Source organism: Ictidomys tridecemlineatus, chromosome 15, assembly GCF_052094955.1.
Source record: "Ictidomys tridecemlineatus isolate mIctTri1 chromosome 15, mIctTri1.hap1, whole genome shotgun sequence".
NCBI classification, from domain to species: Eukaryota; Metazoa; Chordata; class Mammalia; order Rodentia; family Sciuridae; genus Ictidomys; species Ictidomys tridecemlineatus.
In genome coordinates this window covers 28,939,944-28,956,647 of record NC_135491.1, presented here as the reverse complement: position 1 = coordinate 28,956,647, position 16,704 = coordinate 28,939,944, and the positions used below count along the sequence as shown (strand labels likewise).

Sequence of the window (16,704 nt, the reverse complement as noted above, 5' to 3'; positions counted from 1 at the left end):
CCCCGGAGGGACCTGCGAGAAGAGATTCCATCCGCCCCTCTCTGATTTTCTAAATGGGTCTGAGACTTCCCTTGGCCTCCATGGGAAGCCGCCCAGTGTGGTAGCCACAGCCACCCATTAACTATGTGACTGAGGACAAATCCCTTCACCTCTGTGAACCTCAGTGTCTTCAGGGGTAAAATGGCAGGTAATGCTGGTGCTGATATAAAACAGACCCTCCAAACAGTCCCAGCTCATCCCTTCTAGCAACCTGCTGCCCAGCATTAAGCCACCCCTGGAACACAGGTTTTTACCCACAAAATTGCCTTGGTCTCCATTTCCGCATCTGCCAAGGTGAAGTTTTGGAGCCAGGGCCAATGGTTCCCTCTGAGCCTCAACTGCCTCATCTGTGGAATGGGCTGATGGTTGCTCTGGCCTGGCTGAGTGGCCAGGATGAAGTACTGCTTAGCCTCCTCTTCCCCACCCCCTTGTCCACACCCCCTGGGACCCCTGAGCAGTAACCCTTCTCCTCTCTCTTGCTCCAGGGAGCCGAGAAATGGCACAAACACACAGCGCACAGCCAATCCTGCCCCTTTGGCACCTGGCGGGTGTGCAGGCTGCCCGAGAGCCCCAGGGTGACTTCGCCATGGCTAGATACTTTCTGGTGTGAATTTTGAAACGAGTGCCAGTCCTCGACATATGCCAGCTGGATAGTGGGTGGGGTGGGCTGAGGACAAGTCACCAGGGAGGTGACGTAGCTTCTGTCCACTATGGTTGGGCCACCCTAGGAGAGGATGCCTGGAAAAGAGCTCAGTCCAAATCCCCACCAGAAGCCGGCTCCCATCTGCCACTGTCAGCTTGGCTCCCAAGGTGGGTGAGCTCAGGGTGGGGACTGACTTCCCTTGTGTGCACACACACCCATGCACACTCTGGGTGGGTACCCATGGGCCCAGGTAGGAGCAAGAACCAAGACATACCCTAGAGGTTCCTGGATTCTCTTGTACAAACCCAGAGGGGTCCAGTCAGGGACATGGTCAAGGTCTTGCGTGCCGGTGGAGACAGGGCTAAATTGGGGCTCACCACGTGCTCACTGGACGCATACGACTGTGTGCATGCATACAAGACAGAAGCATGGCTCCGAGCTTCCACCCACTGCTTCAAAGAGATGTGCCACTGTTTCTCCTGTCCCATCTCGACCCACAACTCTCTTGCCACCTGTCCCAGAGCTGAGTAGCAACTGCTCAGAGCCTCGGGGTCCCCAGGTAGCCCTGCTAGTGGAGGTCCAGCCAGCCCTTCCTGCAGCATCTCAGGAGAGGAGGCCTCCTGACTTCTCTTCCCGGCCCCTGGGAAGGCTGGGCTGTGGGGTGGCTGGAGACCGGGCACCTGCATGAGCAGACCGCGACTTTTGGGAGGATGTTTTAAACATGGAGTGCGTCCTCCCTGCCTCCGATCCCCCAGGACGCTGAGCTACGCAGAGCCAGCTCGTGAATATTCAGGACCCGCAGACGCTCTGCTCTCCCCTGTTTCTTCCCCCTTCTCCTTGTTTTGTGCTGAGTCTTAAGTGAAATTGATCTTTTTTTTTTTTTTTTTTTTTTTGAGAAAGAAATCTGTCTTTTGTTCCCAAGCTCCCCAGAGGCCCCTCAGAAGAGGAGGCCCCCTGCCCGGTTTGAGGGGCACGCCTCAGAACCAATCGCTGCTTGGCACAGTTCCCCGGGCGCAGGGCTTGGGCGTGATGCCATGCGAGCAGATGGCCGTGATTGCTGGCAACCCGGAGACCCTGCAGGAGCGTCGCGTATGGGTGTTTACAGCATCCTGGGCCCGCGGAGAGCATCAAAATGGCAGACCGAGTGGTGCCCGGTCAGTGCACATTCCTGAAAAAGGAGAAGGAGCCCCTTCTTCTGCCCAGGAGAGCCCCGCCCGGCTCCCAGAGCCCAGCTCCCAGGCCTGTGCCACACGCCGGGAGAAGCAGTCCCTTGATCCTGAGGTGGCCGCTCTCCTTGGCCTCCACGCCCTCCTCTCTGCCTTTGTGCACTGTCCCCAGAGACTGGCCTTCCCTGACCTGCTCCTGAAGACAGGAGCATTCATTCTCTAATTCATCTGGAGAATAGAATAAGAACACCTACTGGATGCTCAAAAGATGAGGAGCAAGATACAGGCCCTCAGAGCCTCTTGCCGTTCCTCCAAAGTCCCCTGTGTTTAGGGCGTGGCAGGACAAATGCCGACCTCGGTTCCCAGGCTGAGCGTCACCAGGACACACCACATGCGCTCAGTCCCTACCGTGGGGTGATTTCACAGAGATGACGGTCTAGGGTGAGTCGCCCTCTCCTCCTCTCACCCCGTGCTGTGTGTGTCTGATTCTCTCGACTGAAGCCGTGGTCTCTGCCTCCCTAAGATGCTGACGGTAGGTATAGTGGCTGCTGGTTCTACAGATCACGTAGCTAACACGGAAATGAGGCAGTTCCCAGAGAAGATCAAGAACACCAACCTTGTCCTTTCACTCTGCTCCTGTAGCAGGCCTCCCGTCCCTGCTCCTCAGACTGCCATACAGGCCCTCCATGGTCCAGTGCCTCACGTCCTTTCTGTTTTCCTTCTCATTCATCAAGAGTATTTATTGAACACCTACTATGTGCCAAGTCCCCCCCCCCCAGGGACTGAGGATAAAACAATGACAAAATAGGCAGGTTGCGTTCTCCTGGAGCTGACATTCTATTGGCAGGGAGGGGTGGGGTGGAGACAGGGGATGTGTGACCAGATGAATGTATTACACGTCAGGAGGAGAAGATCAAGGAACCAGGACAGGGCAGGGGGAGAGATGACGAGGGAGGGCAGGGACCGCATCTCTGACCAGAGCCGAGATCTGCACGAGATTCGAGACTGTGGCCTCGCAGGAGAAGAGCTTTCTAAGTGGAGGGGCAAAGGTTCTGAGTGGGGCTAGGGTGGCCTTTCTGGACCCCAGGGACCGCCACAAACTGGGGTCACTGATGCCAACACCCCTAGCTCCGGGCAATAGGAAGGAGGGAGGAGGAACCAGGCAGAGGTGGGAGAGCAAGAGCCTGCCCTGCAGCTCACACGGGGGTGGGGACAGGAATGGTGGGGACTGTGGCGGACATGGCAGGGTGGTGACAGGAAGCTGCCTGGAGACCTGGGAATGCGGGCCTGGAGTGGCCCAGGGCTCCTCAGAGTTCAAGCTCAAATCATTATTTTTCAAACTGTAAAATCTTCCAACGTTATCTTTGAAAATAGCTTCCAATAATGTTGGAAGTCATTTTTAAATTTTTATTTTATTTTTTTTTAAAAAACCCTGCTACGGCCACGCCGAACTCAATTATAGAGCAGATCTAGCCTGGGAGCAAGGGGTTGGCAGCTTTGGAATCGGCTGTCGTGAGGCCCCCGCTGGCCATGATTCAGCAAGGGGGGTTCCATTCCTGTGAACAGCCAGAGGGGTCCTGAGGGCATCAGAGTGTGAGTCTAGGCAGAGCAGAGGGGTTCTTGATTCTGACTTCAGAGCTGAGGGGCTTGGAAGCCTGTTCCAGACACGGGTCTCCAAGAAGCCTCCTCTCCCAAGCCTGTCCCCATCAAAGCAAGCTGACAGAGGAGACAGGAGGTGTCTTACTTTCAGAGCAGGACCACTGTCTCGCCCACTGGCCCTTTTCTGGCCCCCTGGCAGGGTCTAGTAGCAGCTGGATGCAGCCTTGCCTGAAGGTAGAAGGATGAACAGCTTTCTATGGTAGCTCTACTGGGGACACTGGTCCTACATATGACCTCATGGGGCCCTGTCTACCCCCGTCACAGCCCCACCCGCTCTTGGCAAACTCAGGCAGTGGAGGTTGGAACTTTCCTCCTAGCTGTCTCCGAGCAGCTTCATTAGGAATGATTTCCACGCTGACACGCACTCGGGCCTCCCGGTACCTCCAGCCCCAGCCCTCTGCCGAGAGCCCCCATTAATGCTAATGGAAGTCCCACGGCTTGGACAGGGCGCCCTGCTGGAAAGAGGCCTCGGGATGCCCACCCGCAAACATGACCTTTTCCTGTGTAAGAGACAAGATTTCAAAATCAATCAGCCTGCGGGGCCTGCCCATCCCGGCCGCACGGTGATGCTCGGGGAAGAGGCCACGTGCCCCACGACAGGAAGAGGTCAATACCAAGTCCTGGGGAGCTGGTTGGCCGGGCCAGCACTCTTGGGAGGTCGCATTCTAGCCCCAACGATGGAGAGTCTGTCTGAAAAAGCCACGTGGAATATTTCGTGACTGCACTTAATCCCTCTGCCTCCACCCACACAGGGCCATGTTCCAGACACGCCACACGGACCCGTGGATTCTCACCAGACGGGCACTCTAAGTAAACCCGCTTCACAGGTGGGGAGACTGAGGCCAGAGCGCTCTGATGCACGTCGCCAGTCACGGCTGGGATCTGAACCGGGCAAGCCTCATTCAGGAGGCTAGACCTTCTCTCAGGCACTCGGCAAACACGAGCCACCTGCCTGTGTTGAGGGGACAAGAGTGAGTCACCTGCAGCTCCTCATCACCACAGTCACTGTCCCCAGTGAAGGGACGTCTCAGCTGAGTGCAGGGCTTAGAGGAGGGAGGAGCAGACCCTGAAAGTAGGTTGGAGGGAGTGCCCCGGGAGGGCTTCCGGGGGGAGGAGAAGTTAAAATGGATGCTGTAGGCCCTCTCTGTGGCCAGAGTCCTCCTGTCCCTGCCATCCACACCTGTCCCCACCACCTTGCCATGCCCACCCGCTGCCTGCCTGCCTTCCGAAGGTACTCACTGTTGAGCTCTCTGCTTCAGCAACTTCAGACTCCTCACAGAAGAGTGACAAACAAGTTTGTCCATGGCCGCTCTCTTAGGAGAACCCCCGTGGGCAGTTCTGCTAACATTTCTGACTCTTTATCTTCAGGAGAAGCCTCTCCCCCGCCCAGGGTGAGGGTCGGCCCCTCGTTCCTGGAACAAAAGCCGATGAGCATGTCCTCTTTGCCGACCCTGCTGCAGGTGCAGGGATCCATGCACGAGCCAAGCAGTTTAGCAGCCCTGCACCCACCTGGCCCTGGACGGTGAGAGGAAGGTACAGAGGGCCTCAGGGCATGGGCAGTGCCAGGACCAGCTGGCACAGGGGAGCCCACAAGCTCAGTCCTGGTCCGTGTCTTGTCCCATCCGCTCAGACGCTCAAGCCCAACTGGGTTGGTTCAGTGGGGTTTGGGGAAAGAAAGTTTGCTAGACCATGTCTCCTCCAGGATGCCCCTGGGTCCACTGGGCACCCTGGGCCCAGGACTGTGTTCCACCAGCCACTGGAAGGTTCCTGCCAGCCCAGGGTGCTGGGCGGTAGTACTGGGTGGGGTGGGTGAGTAGCCACCCGGGGCCTTGACCATGGGGGACCTGAGGTTCAGAAGGTGGGTCACACAGACAGGCGGGTTACACACCTCCAGGGAAGGATGGACGTGAACCCGCGTCTGCCTGACCCCAGAGTCGTGCTGCTTCTCCTGGGAGCCCCGATACTTGGTGAATGCTGGTGGACAACTCGTGTGGATGCGCTAGCTTGGTCGGGAGTCAGTGTTGGGAGGAGCTGGCCTCACTGCGGGGCCAGCTCCGGAACCCTGGGCCTCTGAGCACATCTTTATCTGTGAAATGAGGAAAGTCACTTCTCCCTGACCTGGTGGCTGTGAGGGTGGGTGGGGGACGACGGCGCCCAGTAAGGGCTTCCTACCCACCCACGTGAGGTCTTTCCTCCCAGAGACCTGGGTTCTCCTGAGTGCCCACAGGGAGGCAGGGAAGAGAGGCCTGGCCTAGGAGGAAGATTCTTTTATGAAACCCGGCCCAGAACTGGGGGCTGGCGAGCAGGGTCCCTGGTGGATGCTGGAAGTAGAAGGGCCCGTGGATTAGGGTCTTTTGGTTGCCGGTGACAGAAATGCCATCCCAGCTGGCTCTGCCCTCGAGGGATTCGGCCCAGACACCATCTGCCTCCTGAGCGCTTCCACACAGCTCGGGCCTCCACGCCGGCTCCGTGCTCTCCTTGTTCGACTCCTCCTGGTCTTTCTCCCCGGCTGCGGGTATTTCTTGCAAATTTTCCCTCAAACTCAGAGGGGCCACCAGCAGCTCAGGGGCAGCAGGCTCCAAAACATGGAAAATAATAAGAGGCCTGGCCCAGAATCTCCACAAAAAGACTGAGACGTTCTTTGGATGGGCTCCGCCACAGCCTGCCCTGTTGGGTCACGTGACCCGGGGGATGCGATGGACAGACTGGGAGGACAGGTCCCATGGTTCCTGGACAGCTCAGACCCTGTGGTCTGAAGTGGGCGGGGAGCCCCAATGATCCTGGGGTTACTACCCCTAGGCAAAGAGGTCCTGTGCCCAACCATCACTCCGGCCTCACCAGCCTTTGTTCTCTGGTCCACTGAGTTATCCTCCTTCCCTCGCTGAACTCCTGTACATCCTTAAAAACCCAGTCCAGGTGCTCCCTGCCGCTGGGAGCCTCCCTGGGTTCACCAGCCTCACCTTTCTCCGGGCCTCTGTGGTCCAGGCAGCCTGGGCCGCACAGGTATCAACCTCTGGATGATCCACGCTCCAGCGTCTGAAATCCCCCGTAACAGCCAGGAAAGGGGAACCCCTGACAGCCGCGGGCAGGCCTGGCACTCGCGTGGGCAGTGTTCTGTCGGACACAAAGAGTCCCACAGAGCCCCTCGTCCCCCAGGACCACCCGGTGACCACAAGGGATCAGAACAAAAGCAAGATCCTTCCCTAGTCATGCCCGAACACGGGCAAACACAGGAACACCACTCCGAAGGACAAAGAGCCCAGTGTCCCCTCCCCTGGCTGGCATGTTTCTTGGCTAATTGCAGCGGAGCTTGGCGCCCTTCTGGGTAAGACACACCAAGGTCCCTGGTGGCCTGGGCTTCCTGACAGCATCCAACCCAGAGGCAAAGACTGCGAAGTCACTTAAGGAAAACAGAATCCCCAAGTCCCGGCACCCTCACGGACGCCCTCGGGGTGCGTTCACCTCAGGCAGTGAGTCATCTTGGCTCACCTTCAAGGGGTGTTCCTGGTGTGGATTTGCAATGTCCCTCAGAGACTCGTGTGTTGAGGCCTTGGTCCCCAGTGCAGCTAGGTGCAGAGGTGGGGCTCTTGGGAAGGGGTGGGACCCAGGCCGGTCTGACCTCATGGGTGGGTTAATCCCTCAGTGGGCTCATAGCTGATGCATTACTGGGAAGGGGAGTGGAAAAATATAAGAGGTGGATCCTAGGTGGAGGAGGTACGTCACTGGTGTGGTGCCCTGGAAGGATATATCTTGTCCCCAGTCCTTTTCCTCCTTTCTCTCTGCTATTAAGTAAGCAGCTCTCCTCCCCCAAACCCTCCACCATGATATTCTGCCTCACCTCAGGCCCAGAGCTAAGGAGCTGGTCAAACGTGGACTGAAACCATGAACCAACATAAGTCTTTCCTCTTCTGAGTTGTTTTTCTCAGGTATTTTGTCAGAGCAATGCAGAGCTGACTAACCCAAGGGAATTGTACAATCCTGAAAAAGAGATGTTATTGTTCTCATGTCACAGGTAAGGGAACTGAGGTTCCGAAAGGTGAAGAAGTTGCCTGAGGTCACACAGCAGGGAAGTGAGGAAGCTGGGATTCCCCAGGGCTCTTTCCATGATGTCCTTTCTTGTCTTACTCTTTGTGTGTGTGTGTGTGTGTGTGTGTGTACATCTGTGCAGTTTGTACCCATCAGTACTGCTTGAGGCATGAGTGACAGAACCAAATACAAACAAGGTTTGGCTCAAAGGTCCTGTGGCAACTGTTGGAGGCTGGAAGCAGACACCAGGCTGTGGGCTCTCCAGCACCGGCCCCGGGGGTTCTGTCGGGCCCTCTCCAGTTCCTGTTCTTACTTCTCCTCCCTCTCCAACTGCTTCCCGCAGTCCCTGTTCAGCTCCATTCCACCCCAGCAGCAGTTTCCTGTGGAGACTCTGCCTGTCCTCTGGGTGGTGGCAGAGGAGTGTCTGAACCATCACTGAGGCTGGTGGGTGGTGGGTGCTGCCAACGCGGGATGAGACTCAGGGGGGTTCCCTGCAGAGGGGAGAGGAGTTCTGGGCCGAGGCAGTGTCTTGTTCTCCCGGCTGGTCTGGGTGGCCAGCCCACGGTGGGACTCTTGTCCTGCGGTCGGAGCCGCTGTCCTTTGAGGGTGAATCGCCAGGATCAGCCACTCACTGAGCCTCAAAGGGCTTTCACTTCCTGGATCTTCTTCCTTCTAACAAGGACCAGAAGAGAGATGCTCAGACAGGAAGTGACCAGTCACTGCCCCTGGGTCCCCCTCTATCTGTCTCCCCTGTATCCCAGCGTCTCCAGAGCCAGCTCAAAGGGAGGTGTTGGAAGTCAGGACCTGGCCTGGGAGGGCCAGACCAGGTCCCACAGGGCCCTGCCCCAGCTATGGCACCCCCTGTTCAGGCTGTCCCCCGTGGCCCTTCAGCCCCCTCCGCCCCACTTCTGTCCTTCTCAGTCAGCCTCTCTGCTGGGGACTGGGACCTCCTGGGCCAGGTGTGGCTGGGCTCTGCTGACCGGGCACCTCCCCCACACCTTCCTCCGTCCCTGGTGACAGCGCCACCTACTGGGCATCCTGAGGCCTCTGAAATGTTTCCCACCAATGTCTCCCTTTGTGATGTTTTGATTTTCCCCCCTTTGGAACACTCCAGCCGTGAACTGGCAGGTGTGTCAGCCTGTCCCTGGGTGTGTCCACAAGAGTGCCCCTGTGCGTGTCACTGTCACCTGTGTGGCTCTGTGTCCCAGCCTGGGTGTTTGTTCCTTGAGTGCTTTCTCCCGCTCCCCATGCTGGACGTTTCTCAGCCCTTCTGGACCCACCCCGGGGTTTGTGCCAGTGGTAGGTCCCAAGTACTCAAGGCCGTGGTCCACCTTGCACCTGGATGGTCCTCGCCTCCTCCAGCACATGCCCTTCCCTTCCCTCAACCGTGGACCGGGCAGGCTGAGGGAGCATCTTTGCTTGGCTCAGAAGAAAGAAGTGACTTGTCTCTTTCATGTCACCACCATTAACACACAGCACCCTAAAATAAACCAGGCTTTTTTGGTACTGGGAATTGAACTCGGGGGCACTCGACCACTGAGCCACCCCCCCTCCAGCCCTATTTTGTGTTTTATTTAGAGACAGGGTCTCACTGAGGTGCTTAGCACCTCGCTTTTGCTGAGGCTGACTGTGAACTTGCAATCCTCCGGGCTCAGCCTCCCAAGCCGCCGGGTATGTGCCACCATACCCAGCTCCGACCTGTCATTTCTTTATACCAAATGGACTTATACTGTGAAGCCACCGTATTATTATGGTCCCTACAAACCTTATTATTATAATTACTGTTTTATTTTTTTAGTTTGAACCATATGAAATTGCCCATAGTTGACTCTTTTTGATCTATGAGAAAGTGAATTTCATGTGACTCAGTGTAGTATGAATTTTTTTCCCTTTTTTTTTGTAGTTATAAATGGACAGAATGCCTTTATTTGTTTATTTTTATGTACTGCTGAGGATCGAACCCAGTGCTTCACACATGCTAGGTAAGTGTTCTGCCCCTGAGCAGAATTTTTAAAAAAAAAAAAAAATGTGTGTGGTACTGGGGATTGAACCCAGAGCTTCATGCATGCTAGACAAACGTTTTACCGCTGAGTTACACCCCCCAGTCCTCTAATAAACTTTATTTTATTTGACACAGGGTCTTATTACGTTGCCCCTGCTGGCTTTGAGTTTGTGATATCCCTGCCCCAGCCTCGGGAGCAGCTGGGATTACAGGTGAGCGCCACGGAGCCCAGCCACACAATCCATGAAACACAGTCTTCTTGAATTGCACAACACCGAGGCGGTCCACCCCCCGCCCCCCAGAACTAGAACAACACCAGTGACTGCCATCTACTCTGCCCCCCTCCACCTCCCACCAAGGAGGGACAAAGGGACAGAGAGACAAGGGAACTTCCCCTGGTCACACAGGTAGTGACAGAGTGCTGAGACCCTGGTTCTCAGTCCCCTAAGACTGAGGCTCCTTGCCTGGAACCCCCTGACTTCCAAACCCCTTTCCCCTCCCGGAAGCCGGCTCCAGAACGGCTCCACCCAGCTGCTCCGACAACTGGAATCAACTCACCTTACCTTTGCAAAGCTGGCGAGAGCGTCTACACTGCGCCAGGCCCAGGGCATCCAGGAGACCTGCCCACCCACAGCTGGGTCAGGGCAGACGGAGAACAACGTTCCCAACCAAATTACGCACTATAAACGGCGAAGACAAGAAAAGGAGGGAACCAGGGCCCCTGTGGGGACGGTGGACAGGGACGGCCTCTGTGGATGTGACATTTGAGCCACGATGTCCCTGCGGGTCTCTCGCCTGCCCTATCTGGCCTTTTCGCATCTTGTACTTTTGAGCCATGCTGACCTCTTGGCCCTTGGCTCAGCCTTGGGTCCAGGGAGCTTTGAATCACGAGGCTAACGGCTCTCACAAGCAGAGCCTTGGAATCCTTGTGCAAAGGCGGTTTTGTGAGTCCCCTGCTCCCTCCCGTGCCACCTCCTCAGTTAATCCAGGACTTTTTTAAAGGGGAAAAGCCAGGATTGAGGTAATTATTTTCCCTGCCTTTATTGAGGTTCGTGCTGTGGCGTGTGTCCCGGGCTGGTCCCCAGGGCAGATCTCCTGCAGGCAGGGACATGGGTCCCAGGGAGGACGGGCCAAAGCAGGATCCACTGTCACTGGCAGCAGACAGGCGTTTATCAGAGTGGACACAGCTGCCGATTTGGGTGCCTTCGGTGCCTGCTGGGCACACAGAGAGGTCCAGGGCTGGAGGGGATCCTGGTGAAGAGAAGAGGAGGCCAAGGCCATCCAGGCAACGAGGCCAGAGCCCAGGGGCTGCTGCCATAGCCCCCGGAAGCCCGCCCCCTGGAGGGGGGCTGAATCATGACCCCCATTTCACAGGGACACCTGTGTGTCCACTCTCCACTGAGAGGCAGTTGGCCCCCGCGCTGTGGCCCTTCCCTTTCGAACTCCCTGGATCAGGGGCTCACGGCGCATGCTCCACATCCCAGAGCTAGCGAGCTCGCTGCTGGGGCCTGGGACCAGCTCCCGGCACCCATCTCTGTGAGGTCTGGTGGGGTGGGTGCTTCCTAAGTCTGATTCCTCTGTGGCTTTCTTGCCGCCACCCCCACCTCTTTGTCTTAGTTCTGCCATTGTCCTTGTCCTCTAGCTCTGCCCCTCTCCTTGTCCTACCCACATCTCTCCCCTCTGTCTCAGTTTCTGTCTCATTACTGTGTGTCTCTGGTTCTTATTCCTCTCTCTCTCTCTCTCTCTCTCTCTCGTTCTCTGCCCAGTTCTGTCCCCCTTCCTCCAGCCCAGCTCCCTCAGAATGAGTGTTCCTCATGGCAGAACTTGTCATCGTAAACTTGCCCTGGGGAGCCTCCTGCGGCAGGTAGGGCCAGGGCCTGGGTCCTGCCCGGGCTGGGACAGCTGAGGCTGGGTGGCAGGTATCATTATCAGTGACGGCTGGAAGTCCCAGATGAGAACCGGGTCTATGTGGCCCACACGAGGGTGGGCTTCTCAGTCTGAGAGTTTGTCCCGAGGTAGGGGAGCCTGCCACACCTCCTCCTCTCTTCTATCACTGACCCCAGCAGTCCCATGGTCAGCCACATACAAGGGACTTCAGCCTCCTCCCTTCCTGTGTCCCCTGGGTTTTCCCTGGCCTGCCCCATGGTGCCTGACCAGAGCAGATGCTGTGGGTTCGTGGTGGGTGGCGTGGTCTCCTCTCTGCACTGAGACGGAGCAAACGTGTTGCCGTCAGAGCCAGAGGCGTTCAAACCCCTGCCTGCCATGCTGCCCTCTGGGAGGGCTGAGGCCACCTTGCATGATTTCCCGAAGCCTGGGCCCTGAAGCCCGGGGCCTGCACCCTCCCCTACCCCACACACTAGCCTACGTGCATGACCAAATTGTTTTTGACGAATGTTATTGGGTAAAGCCACATGAGCCCTAAGCCAGAGGCTCATCTCGTCATCTGTAGCTCGGGAGCCTCAGGACAAGAAAGACCTTCTGCAGCCCTTTCCTCCAGGGCAGACCACGAGACTCTGCCCACAGGCCCCTCATCAGGCCAGGAGGTAGTCCCCCGAGTGGGTGAAGAGCTCACCTCCTCCTCCCACAGGGACAGAAGCGCCCCTCCGGCTCCAGGGGCGAGCAGGCAGGAAGATGGGCCCATCCGAATCCCTGCCATTCTCTGTGCCTTGAAAGACTTGCGAGTTTCCCGAGTTTAAAGGGAAAGAAATGAGTTTCAAGTTGGAAAACTTAATGGGTGTCCAGCGTCTCCACGCCGTGCGCCAGCCTCGCCGCCCTGGCAGGGGGGTAACATGAAAGGTGCCCACCGAGGACAGAGGCGCCATCGTGCCCAGGCCCCGGCTGGAGACGGCCCCGCCCTCGCCCACTTTAGAAGCCCCCTTGGAAGCCCCCAGGTAAACCCCCACTTCCTTTATCCCCAGCCTCTTTTTTGAGGATTGGCTGCATTTTTGATCTTAACAAGTTTTTTTTTTTTTTTTTTGTCATCTTTGCCAGGGCTTTTACAATACGATTTCCTTTTATTTTAAAAACGGTAGCTTTCAAGCCTCGTCTCATCTACGATTGTTTCATGTTTGCAGGTTTCTGGAAGGTTTGGAGCCGGTCCCTGGGTGGGCAACTTCCATCTGCTCCTTGCTCTGAGCCTCTGCTTGGAAGAGCCGCGGCTCTTTTCAACTCCCTCTGGCTGGGCCGGCCCCGAGGGAGAAAGAGGCAGGGTCCCCATCCCCAGGCCTCCCTCGGAGTCCCTGCTTTCCAGCAGACAAGATGCCTTGGGGTGGGAGGAGCCTACCTGAGCCTCAGCCTCCAGCCTGACTCAGGTCCTGGTATGTGTTAGACCTCAGTTGCCCCATCTGTACACTGGGTACGGCCGTGGAACTGTAGGGCAAGAGCAATAAGTACTTAAGGAGTGATTCTTAGTAGCACTATGATACCTGGGAAGTGCTGGGCACAGTACCTGGCACAGGGGAAGACTTGATAAATAAAACCTATTGCAGTAGGGTGGGCCCTGGGTCTCCCAGACCCCTACAAATGGCTCTTAGCTTTGTAGCTAGCAGCTTACACGCATCCCCACAGAGTACCAGTGTGACTCACTGGGCACCTTTCCTGCCCCTGGTCCCTCTTGCTGGGATCCCAAACTGCCTCCTCATGTTAGAAGACTCTTCCGTCCTTCCAGGTTTCGCTCGATGCCAGCTACTCTTATTGGACCAAACACACCTGTCTGCTGATCTTGCTTTGGGGACCAGGCTTTTCCACTTGCAGCTCACATGGAGGTTTGGTGGGATGAACTCTACTCCAGACCCCAGGGATGGAACACATACCCCAAAGCTGACCAACCAGAATAGTGAGCTCCTGTGACCATGCTCTTGGCTCATGGAGGCACACATGGCCAAAGAGAGACCAAACACAGACACTATCAACCTTGCTCTACGGTCTAGAAAAGAGACCCTCCTGGCCCCTGGCTGTAGGTGAGGAGGGTAGAAGCTGGTTGCTGCAGGAACCACTTGGAGACAACCTGCCTGTGAGATATGGATAGAGGCGAGGGAAAAGAGAGTGTTCAAATTGCTGAATCTGGCTGCCCTAACAACCCTTGGACTTCTCAGCCACATGAACCATACACTCCTCATATGTGTGAATATACACACACAGGCCTCTTTTGTCTTACTCTGCTTGGAAGGAACTGGGTATTTATTCCCTTATGATAGGCACATCTAACCATTTTCTGGAGTTTCTGGTGGATCTGAAATCCAAGGCTCTGGAAGCAAGGTAAAACGGCCTTCCCCTTCCGTGGTGGGATTCCAAGTCCAGCTGTTTATATAAATAACTACTCTGTGCCTTTTCTTTGACCTTGCCCATTAGAGAGGGCCTGTTGTCCTCTCCTTGTTTGATCTGAGCAAGGGACACTGCAGAAAGAGGAAGCCCAAGCTACCTTGTCTTCTGCTCCAGAGGTGAGAGGTTACTCCCCTTGGGTTTTGATATTGTTTTACCTGTTGTTTATTTTGCAGATTTACCTTCATAATCAGGTTTGGCTCCGGCAAATATATTAGGATTAGTTTGTAATCCTTGAGCTCACAGAGAGTGAGGGTGGGATGGCCCAGAGTGAGCTGGGATTCAGGAGGAGGGGTGTGCTGTGAAGCATTCACAGGGCGGTGGTGGGAGTGGGTTTACATGTGGATAATGAGTCTGCACCTGAAAAGGGTCTCAGATGCTTCATTTGTCTGTTGTTTCATCCACAGTTACTAATTACGGGGCTGGGGGTGTGGCTCAGTGGTAGAGTGCTTGCCTAGCATGCACCAGGCCCTGGGGTTTGATCCCCAGTACTTCAAAAAAAAGTTTTGGTTTGGGCTGGGGATGTGGCTCAAGCGGTAGCGCGCTCGCCTGGCATGCGTGTGGCCTGGGTTCGATCCTCAGCACCACAAACAAATAAAGATGTGTCTGCCGAGAACTAAAAAAAAAAAAAAAAAAATTAAAAATTATCTCTCTCTCTCTCTCTCTTTAAAAAAAAAGTTTTGGTTTAAGCTGGACACTGTAGTGCACACTTGTGATCCCAGTTACTTGGAAGCCTGAGATGAGAAAATCGTGAGTTTGAAGCCCAAAGTGAGATACTATCTCAAAGGAAAAAAAAAAAGAATTATTCCTTCTTTGTGCTAGGCATTGGGAGTGAAGAGGACACGTTCACGTGGTCCCAGTGGAAAGGAGAGACATGTAAGTGGGACAAATGCACCAGGTGCTTGCCTGGTGCTGGGGGAGGGTATGCCTTCCATCTGCTGAGGCTGAGGAACTTTCTTCTCCAGTCTGACAGACTGGAAGAAGTGTGCTATAGTTTGAATCTGGTGTGTTGAAGGCTTGGTTCCCAGACCATGGTGCTACTGGGAGACTGTGAAACTGTTAGTGGGTGGGGCCTAGTGGAAGGAAGTTAGGTTATTAGGGGTGTGGCCTTGAAGAGGATATCTGGACCTTGGCTCCTTCTTGTCTCTTTTGCTTCTCAGTTGCCATGAAGTGAACAGGCCCTGCTGTACTCTCCCAAAGCAACGGGGCCAAGCAACCAGGGACTGAAACTTCTGAAACTATGAACCAGAGCAAACCTTTCCTCCTTTATCAGTTGATTATCTCAGGTATTTGTCACAGTCCTGGAAAGCTGACTAGCTCAGGCTCTTTGAGGAGGGTGGCATACTCGCCCTTTGCCTATATTTGGCGTTCCCCAGATCTAGCTCTTGAGCTCACCACCCCCCACATGCCCAGTCAGGCCTCCTGCAGCTCACCCTCCAAGAATGGGCCCCCGGCTGTGTGGGAGCCCACATCCTCTCCCTCCCACCATCCACACAGGGGATAGCCAAGTTTGGGGTTCAGATGTCCCCTCTCTTTGTTGTGAGGGTTCTCAGGGTCCCTTCCAGCCAGGGCCACTTCACAAAGTAGTGCTTTTGGCCAGAAATGCAAACATGTCACCACTTGGGGGGTGTGGGAGTGTGGGGTAACCTGGGTCAGAGCCCCACAGGTGTGACCACCTTCTTCTCCTCACTCTTGTCCACTCACCCGACACTTGGCACCGAAGCCAGGCCCCTTCCTGAGCTGCCCCATGGGGAGAGACTCACCTCAGCAGGGAGGCACCCGCCGCTGGGGGAGGATTCCCTCTGAGAGCTCTGCCTAAGCAGGCCCTTGAGCTACAGGCTGCGTCCATGAAGGACAGGAATCCTGGGGACAGCTGAGGGTCTGCAGAGAGAGGACAGACTTTACTCCAGGGGTTGTATGTCCTCACAGCCTTGGGACCAGGAGCCTTCTGAGGCAGCCTGAGCTGCTACCATGTTGGGGTGGGGGGAGGCAGAGGGTGGTGAAGGGCGCCCAGACCTTCGCAGGTGGAAGGGAGCCTCTGGATGGGGGAGGCTGCCCATAAGGAGAGCCCTGGGGCTGCCTGCCCTCCATCTTATCTGTCATCATCACCCATCAGTGGCCACTGCAGGCCCCACAGCTCTCCGGAAGGTCGTCCGCCCTGAAACGAAAGCCCAATCTCCTCGGAGGGGGTCGGAGGCAGGGTGCTTATGGCCCCTCTTCCGCCCATCGAGGGGAGTTCACATCTGCTAGCCAATTTACGTGATGGGCTAAATGGGGTTTCCATGGCTCCACGAGAAGGCACGTCCTCCACCTAATGACCGAGCAGGCCCATTAGTGGTTTCTGGGCCTGTGCACAGGCACGCCACAGGGTGACTCCTTCCTCCTGGGGAGGGACCCCCTCCTGGGCGCTGTGGAAGGAGGGCGCGGGTGACAGCTGTGAGGGGGAGGGGAGGGGCTGGCTGCAGAGGTGAGAGAGCCCTGGAAAGCGGCTGAGCCCCCGCTGTCCCGCGGGAACTGCTGGCGAAGCTCAGGTCCCTGGTCTGGGAGGACCTCGGGGTCCTGCCCTGCTTCCTGCCAAGGTGGGTGGCCTTGGCGAGGATGGAGTGGTCCTCAGCCCTGGCCGTGGGCTGGCATCTCCTGGGTGACTTTAAACAGTGAGGAACCTTCCTAGAGCTGATGATTTCCCGGGTGAGTAGTGGCCTGGGCACGGGGGTCTCTTACAAGCCCTCAGGTGACCCCCGATGTACACCAGGGGCTCTTGGGGGTGGACAAGCACAGGGTGGTTCCCAGAGCGGCTCTGAATGGATGTCGCTGCTGATACGACTTGTATCCGCCAGGTCACAGCAGCC

At 56.3% G+C, this 16,704-nt stretch overlaps 2 long non-coding RNA genes across 4 annotated transcripts in view; both read right to left on the bottom strand.

Moving 5' to 3' along the window:
• Positions 1-2,661: 2,661 nt before the first annotated feature.
• LOC144370846 (uncharacterized) lies at positions 2,662-7,281 on the bottom strand. Of its 3 annotated transcripts, none has more exons than XR_013430857.1 (3): positions 4,747-7,281; positions 4,302-4,459; positions 2,662-4,197 (listed from the first exon to the last, which is right to left on the bottom strand). It is a non-coding gene; the product is annotated as an uncharacterized LOC144370846 (long non-coding RNA). The 3 variants fall into 3 exon arrangements; XR_013430858.1 differs by having other exon boundaries at positions 2,662-4,459; positions 4,747-6,621; positions 6,997-7,281; XR_013430856.1 differs by having other exon boundaries at positions 2,662-4,459.
• Positions 7,282-7,760: 479 nt separating this feature from the next.
• Positions 7,761-16,704, bottom strand: part of LOC144370844 (uncharacterized) — a 30,442-nt gene continuing 21,498 nt past the window's right edge. Inside the window, exon 4 of the long non-coding RNA XR_013430854.1 lies at positions 7,761-8,205. This is a non-coding gene — a long non-coding RNA (uncharacterized LOC144370844). The remainder of the gene's footprint in view (positions 8,206-16,704) is intronic.